Here is a 10,959-nt window from a genome sequence, read left to right as displayed (position 1 = left end):
TCTGGTTAATGCTTGTAAGTAGCTTAAGGCACTTTCAAAGGAAAGTGATTTTCTCTGAAAGGACAGCATTTAGAAACTGAAGCAACACTCCATTCCCTTCGTGCAGTGAATTAAAGTGTTGGAACAGAGTGCTTCTCTTTCATATAAACGCATTAGTGTTTCTTGTGAATGCTTGGAAGTTGCTTAAGGCACTTTCAAAGGAAAGTGATTTTCTCTGAAAGGACAGCATTTAGAAAGTGAAGCAACACTCCATTCACTTCGCACAGTGAAATGAAGTGTTGGAACAGACTGCTTCTCTTTCAGAGAAATGCATGTGAGTTTCTGTTGAATGCTTGTTAGTAGCTTAAGGCACTTTCAAAGGAAAGTGATTTTCTCTGAAAGGACAGCATTTAGAAAGTAAAGCAACACTCCATTCACTTCGCACATTGAATTGAAGTGTTGGAACAGACTGCTTCTCTTTCAGAGAAACGCATGTGAGTTTCTGGTGAATGCTTGTAAGTAGCTTAAGGCACTTTCAAAGGAAAGTGATTTTCTCTGAAAGGACAGCATTTAGAAAGTGAAGCAACACTCCATTCACTTCGCACAGTGAAATGAAGTGTTGGAACAGACTGCTTCTCTTTCAGAGAAATGCATGTGAGTTTCTGTTGAATGCTTGTTAGTAGCTTAAGGCACTTTCAAAGGAAAGTGATTTTCTCTGAAAGGACAGCATTTAGAAAGTAAAGCAACACTCCATTCACTTCGCACATTGAATTGAAGTGTTGGAACAGACTGCTTCTCTTTCAGAGAAACGCATGTGAGTTTCTGGTGAATGCTTGTAAGTAGCTTAAGGCACTTTCAAAGGAAAGTGATTTTCTCTGAAAGGACAGCATTTAGAAAGTGAGGCAACACTCCATTCACTTCACACAGTGAATTGAAGTGTAGGAACAGACTGCTTCTCTTTCAGAGAAACGCATGAGAGTTTCTTCCTAATGCTTGCAAGTAGCTTAAGGCACTTTCAAAGGAAAGTGATTTTCTCTGAAAGGACAGCATTTAGAAAGTGAAGCAACACTCCATTCACTTCGCACAGTGAATTGAAGTGTTGGAACAGTCTGCTTCTCTTTCAGAGAAACGCATGTGAGTTTCTTCCTAATGCTTGCAAGTAGCTTAAGGCACTTTCAAAGGAAAGTGATTTTCTCTGAAAGGACAGCATTTAGAAAGTGAAGCAACACTCCATTCACGTCGCACAGTGAATTGAAGTGTTGGAACAGACTGCTACTCTTTCAGAGAAACGCATGTGAGTTTTTTGTGAATGCTTGAAAGTAGTTTAAGGCACTTTCAAAGGAAAGTGATTTTCTCTGAAAGGACAGAATTTAGAAAGTGATGCAACACTCCATTCACTTCGCACAGTGAATTGAAGTGTTGGAACAGACTGCTTCTCTTTCAGAGAAACGCATGCGTGTTTCTTCCTAATGCTTGTAAGTAGCTTATGGCACTTTCAAAGGAAAGTGATTTTCTCTGAAAGGACAGCATTTAGAAAGTGAAGCAACACTCCATTCAATTCGCACAGTGAGTTGAAGTGTTGGAACAGTCTGCTTCTCTTTCAGAGAAACGCATGTGAGTTTCTTCCTAATGCTTGCAAGTAGCTTAAGGCACTTTCAAAGGAACGTGATTTTCTCTGAAAGGACAGCATTTAGAAAGTGAAGCAACACTCCATTCACTTCGCACAGTGAATTGAAGTGTTGGAACAGACTGCTTCTCTTTCAGAGAAACGCATGTGAGTTTTTTGTGAATGCTTGAAATAAGTTTAAGGCACTTTCAAAGGAAAGTGATTTTCTCTGAAAGGACAGCATTTAGAAAGTGAAGCAACACTCCATTCACTTCGCACAGTGAATTGAAGTGTTGGAACAGACTGCTTCTCTTTCAGAGAAACGCATGTGTTTTTCTTGTGAATTCTTGCAAGTTGCTTAAGGCACTTTCAATGGAAAGTGATTTTCTCTGAAAGGACAGCATTTAGAAACTGAAGCAACACTCCATTCACTTCGCACTGTGAATTGAAGTGTTGGAACAGACTGCTTCTCTTTCAGAGAAACGCATGTGAGTTTTTTGTGAATGCTTGAAAGTAGTTTAAGGCACTTTCAAAGGAAAGTGATTTTCTCTGAAAGGACAGAATTTAGAAAGTGAAGCAACACTCCATTCACTTCGCACAGTGAATTGAAGTGTTGGAACAGACTGCTTCTCTTTCAGAGAAACGCATGTGAGTTTCTTCCTAATGCTTGCAAGTAGCTTAAGGCACTTTCAAAGGAAAGTGATTTTCTCTGATTGGACAGCATTTAGAAAGTGAAGCAACACTCCATTCACGTCGCACAGTGAATTGAAGTGTTGGAACAGACTGCTTCTCTTTCAGAGAAACGCATGTGAGTTTCTGGTGAATAATTTTAAGTAGCTTAAGGCACTTGCAAAGGAAAGTGATTTTCTCTGAAAGGACAGCATTTAGAAAGTGAAGCAACACTCCATTCCCTTCGCACAGTGAATTGAAGTGTTGGAACAGAGTGCTTCTCTTTCATTGAAACGCATTAGGGTTTCCTGTGAATGCTTGCAAGTTGCTTAAGGCACTTTCAAAGGAAAGTGATTTTCTCTGAAAGGACAGCATTTAGAAAGTGAAGCAACACTCCATTCACTTCGCACAGAGAATTGAAGTGTTGGAACAGATTGCTTCTCTTTCAGAGAAATGCATGTGACTTTCTGTTGAATGCTTGTAAGTAGCTTAAGGCACATTCAAAGGAAAGGGATTTTCTCTGAAAGGACAGCATTTAGAAAGTGAAGCAACACTCCATTCACTTTGCACAGTGAATTGAAGTGTTGGAACAGACTGCTTCTCTTTCAGAGAAACGCATGTGAGTTTTTTGTGAATGCTTTAAAGTAGTTTAAGGCACTTTCAATGGAAAGTGATTTTCTCTGAAAGGACAGCATTTAGAAAGTGAGGCAACACTCCATTCACTTCGCACAGTGAATTGAAGTGTTGGAACAGACTGCTTCTCTTTCAGAGAAACGCATGTGAGTTTCTTCCTAATGCTTGCAAGTAGCTCAAGGCACTTTCAAAGGAAAGTGATTTTCTCTGAAAGGACAGCATTTAGAAAGTGAAGCAACACTCCATTCACTTCGCACAGTGAATTGAAGTGTTGGAACGGACTGCTTCTCTTTCAGAGAAACGCATGTGAGTTTCTTCCTAATGCTTGCAAGTAGCTTAAGGCACTTTCAAAGGAAACTGATTTTCTCTGAAGGAACAGCATTTAGAAAGTGAAGCAACACTCCATTCACTTCGCACAGTGAATTGAAGTGTTGGAACAGACTGCTTCTCTTTCAGAGAAACGCATGTGAGTTTCTGTTAAATGCTTGTAAGTAGCTTAAGGCACTTTCAAAGGAAAGTGATTTTCTCTGAAAGGACAGCATTTAGAAAGAGAGGCAACACTCTATTCACTTCACACAGTGAATTGAAGTGTTGGAACAGACTGCTTCTCTTTCAGAGAAACGCATGTGATTTTCTTCCTAATGCTTGCAAGTAGCTTAAGGCACTATCAAAGGAAAGTGATTTTCTCTGAAAGGACAGCATTTAGAAAGTGAAGCAACACTCCATTCACTTCGCACAGTGAATTAAAGTGTTGGAACAGACTGCTTCTCTTTCAGAGAAACGCATGTGAGTTTCTTCCTAATGCTTGCAATTAGCTTAAGGCACTTTCAAAGGAAAGTGATTTTCTCTGAAAGGACAGCATTTAGAAAGTGAAGCAACACTCCATTCACTTCGCACAGTGAATTGAAGTGTTGGAACAGACTGCTTCTCTTTCAGAAAAACGCATGTGAATTTCTGCTAAATGCTTGTAAGTAGCTTAAGGCACTTTCAAAGGAAAGTGATTTTCTCTGAAAGGACAGCATTTAGAAAGTGAAGCAACACTCCATTCACTTTGTACAGTGAATTGAAGTGTTGGAACAGACTGCTTCTCCTTCAGAGAAATGCATGTGAGTGTCTGTTGAATGCTTGTAAGTAGCTTAAGGCTCTTTCAAAGGAAAGTGATTTTCTCTGAAAGGACAGCATTTAGAAAGTGAAGAAACACTCCATTCACTTTGTACAGTGAATTGAAGTGTTGGAACAGACTGCTTCTCTTTCAGAGAAATGCATGTGAGTTTCTGTTGAATGCTTGTAAGTAGCTTAAGGCTCTTTCAAAGGAAAGTGATTTTCTCTGAAAGGACAGCATTTAGAAAGTGAAGCAACACTCCATTCACTTCGCACTGTGAATTGAAGTGTTGGAACAGACTGCTTCTCTTTCAGAGAAACGCATGTGAGTTTTTTGTGAATGCTTGAAAGTAGTTTAAGGCACTTTCAAAGGAAAGTGATTTTCTCTGATTGGACAGCATTTAGAAAGCGAAGCAACACTCCATTCACTTCGCACAGTGAATTGAAGTGTTGGAACAGACTGCTTCTCTTTCAGAGAAACGCATGTGAGTTTCTTGTGAATTCTTGCAAGTTGCTTAAGGCACTTTCAAAGGAAAGTGATTTTCTCTGAAAGGACAGAATTTAGAAAGTGAAGCAACACTCCATTCACTTCGCACAGTGAATTGAAGTGTTGGAACAGATGCTTCTCTTTCACAGAAACGCATGTGAGTTTCTTCCTAATGCTTGCAAGTAGCTTAAGGCACTTTCAAAGGAAAGTGATTTTCTCTGAAAGGACAGCATTTAGAAAGTGAAGCAACACTCCATTCACTTTGTACAGTGAATTGAAGTGTTGGAACAGACTGCTTCTCTTTCATTGAAACGCATTAGGGTTTCTTGTGAATGCTTGCAAGTTGCTTAAGGCACTTTCAAAGGAAAGAGATTTTCTCTGAAAGGACAGCATTTAGAAAGTGAAGCAACACTCCATTCACTTCGCACAGTGAATTGAAGTGTTGGAACAGACTGCTTCTCTTTCAGAGAAACCCATGTGAGTTTCTTCCTAATGCTTGCAAGTACCTTAAGGCACTTTCAAAGGAAAGTGATTTTCTCTGATTGGACAGCATTTAGAAAGTGAAGCAACACTCCATTCACGTCGCACAGTGAATTGAAGTGTTGGAACAGACTGCTTCTCTTTCAGAGAAATGCATGTGAGTTTCTGGTGAATACTTTTAAGTAGCTTAAGGCACTTGCAAAGGAAAGTGATTTTCTCAGAAAGGACAGCATTTAGAAAGTGAAGCAACACTCCATTCCCTTCGTGCAGTGAATTAAAGTGTTGGAACAGAGTGCTTCTCTTTCATTGAAATGCATTAGGGTTTCTTGTGAATGTTTGCAAGTTGCTTAAGGCACTTTCAAAGGAAAGTGATTTTCTCTGAAAGGACAGCATTTAGAAAGTGAAGCAACACTCCATTCACGTCGCACAGTGAATTGAAGTGTTGGAACAGACTGCTTCTCTTTCAGAGAAACGCATGTGAGTTTCTGGTGAATACTTTTAAGTAGCTTAAGGCACTTGCAAAGGAAAGTGATTTTCTCAGAAAGGACAGCATTTAGAAAGTGAAGCATCACTCCATTCCCTTCGTGCAGTGAATTGAAGTGTTGGAACAGAGTGCTTCTCTTTCATTGAAACGCATTAGGGTTTCTTGTGAATGCTTGCAAGTTGCTTAAGGCACTTTCAAAGGAAAGTGATTTTCTCTGAAAGGACAGCATTTAGAAAGTGAAGCAACACTCCATTCACGTCGCACAGTGAATTGAAGTGTTGGAACAGACTGCTTCTCTTTCAGAGAAACGCATGTGAGTTTTTTGTGAATGCTTGAAAGTAGTTTAAGGAACTTTCAAAGGAAAGTGATTTTCTCTGAAAGGACAGAATTTAGAAAGTGATGCAACACTCCATTCACTTCGCACAGTGAATTGAAGTGTTGGAACAGACTGTAGGTACACAGGTTCCCCATTTTTCCCGAGGTGCTATGCAGGGCTGTTCTGCTTCCTGGTTCCACTACAGCAGCTTGAGGGTGTAGCATAGAACTGCCCTCTCCTGTTATGTTAATTTTGCCTATGGCCCAAGGGTGTAGCTCAGAGAGAACTCTTCTGTCATGGTAATTCCACCTGCAAGCAAGGTTCTCGCCCGCAGGCAAGGTTCCTGGGTCAGCTTTTCTCTGAGCCTGAGCACGCCCACCTGGCTTCCTCTTTTCTCTGTTCAGCTGCTGTCCGACCTTGGGTGCGACCCCCTGACTTTTCTCTTTCCTTGATCCTGTTGGGGGGCTGGTGTCTTTCTGCCCCACAGTATATATATCCGACTTATGCTTAATAAAGCTGCCATTTGCCACTGCTCCTTGGCAGATGAGCCAGGTCTCTTTGTGTATGTGTCGTCTCTGTTCAAACCCCTAGGACAATTGTTCGTTCTCATGGGCTCGAGTCAGGAATGCGCGCGCCTGTTTCGAGGTTCGGGTATCCACAGAAAAGTGCGGAAGCTTACAGATGGCGTCCCCCGGTTGGCTTTGAACAAGGACTGAAGAACAGCGTTCTGCCGTCTGTGGATCTACCACGAGAAACCCAAAGAGGTAGGGGTTCCCCCACGATCCGGAATCTGGCCAGTGTTGTGATGTGCAGTTGTGCACGTGTGATAAGGGGGTATTGAATGAGTTTAATTTTTAGAAGTATGGGTGCCGAAAGGTCTGATCCAGAGCTGAAGGCCAGTGGGCAAATCAGCTGCTAAAGTTCGTAATGAGACTTGGTACCAGGATTAAGATGACACAGCTCAAGAGACTGTTTAGACTATTTTAAAACTCAGTCCCTGACTCTCACAAATTCAGGGAACTTTAATTTTTGCCAAAGAAAACAGGCGGGGCGCAGCTAGCTCCCGGCTGAAATCCGTTCCCAAGGTTACAGGACCCAGGACCCAGCTTAAGCAAGCAAGCTAGCAATAGCCGATGGCCATGTAATTGCGGACCTCGGGCTGAGAAAATATTCAAAGGTGTGTCTAACTATTCTATTTAGAGTTTCTGAGTAACTAAAGGCAAAAGAGCAAAAGAGAGAGAGTTTTGACAAAATAAGAGAGCGCAGCAGCCTTGAGCCCCAAGCCGTAGATGGAGCTGGGTATTACCCGCAGCTAATGAGCTACATGCTAGGCAGAATGCGATCTGCCTGCGCGGAGGCCTACAGACCGTACAGGGTCCATACACGGTACTCTGGCGGGCTGCGTGACCGCAGCTGGCAACTCTAGAAGTCCCAGGAAACTGGCGGCCAAGGCGCGGAACGCTGCGATGCCAAAAGGTGCCTGCCACAAATGGATGGCTAAGGGCAGGTTTACGTTGGAGGCTATATGTAATGTTATGCAAAGCTCGGAGCGGAGCCAACAGAGCAAAGGCTGCGCATGCCCACGACTAGGCCAAGCCAGACACAATGTCTTTAAGCTGACAGAGGCCACGAGCCTACAGTTTTCTGACAGGCAGTTGCTACCTTTGGGTTAACTCAGAAAGCGTGCCATAGCTGGGGAGCTGCTTCAGCAGGTCGCCGCTTCAGCAGGTTGCCCATGTTCTAGATAACAAAGACGAACCAATAGCCTGGGGCAACGGCAAACAACGTTAAGGCTGCTAGCTCAAGGATTTTCCATCTCAACAGAAAGCTAAGAAATGGGTTAAATCTAGCCGTCAAAGCCACGGGTCTCCATATTGCTTAGTAAATTAAAGGCTTATGTAGTCAGAAAAAGAAAGATATACAGTAAAGAGAGATTCTAAGAGGGAAAAAAACCTCTAACTGGGTTAAAAATATATGCAGGCTAAAAGTTAAAGTTCTTTAAGAAAGAGAGTAGTTGGGTGTGGTGGTACACACCTTTAATCCCAATGCCTGGGAGGCAGAGACAGATCTCTATAAGTTCAAAGGTGTTGTAACACACGCCTTTAATCCTAGCATTGGGGAAGCAGAGACAATGGGACTCTATGAGTTCACGGATAGCTTGGTCTACAGAGTTATTCCAGGACAAAGATGTACGTTTGAGGAGCTTATCTACAAAGAATCATAACTTCCCTCTGCTCCTGGAGTTGGATGAGGAAGTTTGAGTGCAGGTGATTATTCCTTGATCCCTGCTGGGGTCAGGTGACAGTCCCTACTGGGACAGATAAAGGTTGTATACACGTGATCAGTCCTTGACCCCTACTGGGGTCAGGTGATAGTCCCTCCGTGGCTCCCCATTTGGTGCCATGGTAAAAAGATAGCCCCAGCAGAGCAATAAGCAAGCTGCTGTTTCACCTCAACTTCATGCTCTATGGATTTCATTCAACCTGGACACCCTCCGCCGAGACTCGTAGACGAGATCGGAAAGATGAGGATCGTGGACTGGGTCATCCTGTTGTGTGGCCAGGATGCATTGTGGATTGAGATATAATTAAATAAGAGATAATTAAAAAATGGGGAATACCCCGGGTAAATCAGAGTTAAAGAGGTTGTTGTAAGAAACAGTTGTCTGGTTTTAAATCTAATGTTTTCCTTTCTAAGGAAAGGTTGCTTACACATTTTTAGAGGGCTCCAGGCTAGGAGCGGGAGAACTGGTTTTCTCAAATTTTTGGAACGATAGTTCAACTATACCAGATTCAAAACAATCTATTTGGGACCTAAAGAGGTATAGCTAAATTTTGAGATGGTATGTTGCCTAATTTTCTAAAATTCCAGACTGTGCCAATTTACATTTCCACCAATCGTGGAAAGGTTTCTCTTAAATGTAAATTATGAACAATGGTTAATCTTGGTCATGTCATTTAAAATAAGATAGTCTCAAAAGTTATTTTGATTCACATTTCTCCTATGATTAAAGATGCCATATTAAGGATTTTTAAAATATCTTTCAGTCATTTTTAAGTTTGTCCATTGAGAGTTTTCAGTTTAGATCTGTTACGTATATTTTTATTTCATTGTTCTTTGGAGGACTATTTCTGGAGTCCTAATGTTTTCTGTATGGATTGATGACTGACAAAGATTTCCACATCTATAGTCAGATATGTTGATCCTATTAATTATTTCTCAAATGTTGGTGGGAGGCAATGTGCCCCCATAAAGATAACAATTTTAATAATGCTATCCAGTTGTATGAGTGCTCACGTACTGGATCAGATAATAATTTTCTGCCCCTGGAAAGGTTCCAGGCGGAGTTGATCCTAAAATATATTTTGGGGCTGATGGTTCAGCCCAGTTCAAGACCTGCTACAATTGTGCAGGCCAATAAAAAATAATGTTTTGAGGTTGGCTAATTCAGGCCAATGTTTAGGCCGGTTGCAATGGCACAGGCCAATGAAATTTGCTCTTTGGAGCAGAGACCTGTAGGTCTCTAAGTTCAAGACCAGCCAACGTCAATACTGGCTGAGCTAAGTTTTGTTCTGAGTATTTGTTACTCCCAATATGTAATATGGTCCAGTTTATGTATTAATTTGGGGTAGAGGAGTGGTTTATGTGTTTCTACAGGATGCAAAGCAATCCATTTGGGTCCCTGAACGTCTGGTGCGGACTGTGGATTCCTCTATTCAGAAACCTGAGGACGGGGCGAGATCAAGAGATCCCACAGACAGGTGGCGGAGGCAGCAATGGAGATGACAGATTCCTGAGAGATGATCCAGCGCCTGCCTTTGCCCCTTTCCCAGCTTCTTATCTTTGCTCTGCCTTGATCTGCCTGTTTAGCCAAGGCTGCTCTACCCCCTGAGGGGAAGCAGCTACTTCCCCTACCCTAGATTGCAGCATTGAGTACTCGCGGTGAGAACCCTGCTGGTCAGACAGAAATACCATGGACATTCAAATTAATTTAAATTCTCGATTGGTTGCTTTTGTTCTTTACAAACTGGGTGTGGATTTTGACCTCTGCTGGTCGCTGGTTAGGATTTTGCTGCTTTTCTCGGACCCCAGAATACAAAATTGCTAATTGGCTTTAATTTAGTATGGTTAGTCATTCCAGGGGTCCCACTTGCCGGTGCCGTAGCCTTACTCAAAAGGGCTCTGTTCAGAGCAAAACGTTTCAGACACTGTGCAAGCACAGTCTCTTCCAGGATTGCTCATGTGTATGCTGGAACATTTTCACCTGGCCAATGGCTTCAGGTCCGCCACGGCCTGGCCCTAGTAGGCATTCGTCTCGGAGCATCTTTCAGCATAAATATGGCTGGATTCAATGTATGACTAGTAAGCAATGACGGGTTTATTGCACGGGGGGGCGGTCTCGCCTAAGACAAGGGGTGCGTTTGGACCTGAACACATTCCCGTAGACGGGTTTAGAGATCTAACCCAACGACCGACATGCCTAAGACAGCTGCTAGTCATCATATTTATATATATTTAAAGGGAGACTTGTAGGTACACAGGTTCCCCATTTTTCCCGAGGTGCTATGCAGGGCTGTTCTGCTTCCTGGTTCCACTACAGCAGCTTGAGGGTGTAGCATAGAACTGCCCTCTCCTGTTATGTTAATTTCGCCTACGGCCCAAGGGTGTAGCTCAGAGAGAACTCTTCTGTCATGGTAATTCCACCTGCAAGCAAGGTTCTCGCCCGCAGGCAAGGTTCCTGGGTCAGCTTTTCTCTGAGCCTGAGCACGCCCACCTGGCTTCCTCTTTTCTCTGTTCAGCTGCTGTCCGACCTTGGGTGCGACCCCCTGACTTTTCTCTTTCCTTGATCCTGTTGGGGGGCTGGTGTCTTTCTGCCCCACAGTATATATATCCGACTTATGCTTAATAAAGCTGCCATTTGCCACTGCTCCTTGGCAGATGAGCCAGGTCTCTTTGTGTATGTGTCGTCTCTGTTCAAACCCCTAGGACAATTGTTCGTTCTCGTGGGCTCGAGTCAGGAATGCGCGCGCCTGTTTCGAGGTTCGGGTATCCACAGAAAAGTGCGGAAGCTTACAACAGACTGCTTCTCTTTCAGAGAAACGCATGTGTGTTTCTTCCTAATGCTTGTAAGTAGCTTATGGCACTTTCAAAGGAAAGTGATTTTCTCTGATTGGACAGCATTTAGAAAGTGAAGCAACACTCCA

Source organism: Myodes glareolus, unplaced genomic scaffold (assembly GCF_982192425.1).
Source record: "Myodes glareolus unplaced genomic scaffold, mMyoGla1.1 HAP1_SCAFFOLD_34, whole genome shotgun sequence".
NCBI classification, from domain to species: Eukaryota; Metazoa; Chordata; class Mammalia; order Rodentia; family Cricetidae; genus Myodes; species Myodes glareolus.
This window is presented reverse-complemented; position numbering follows the sequence as displayed.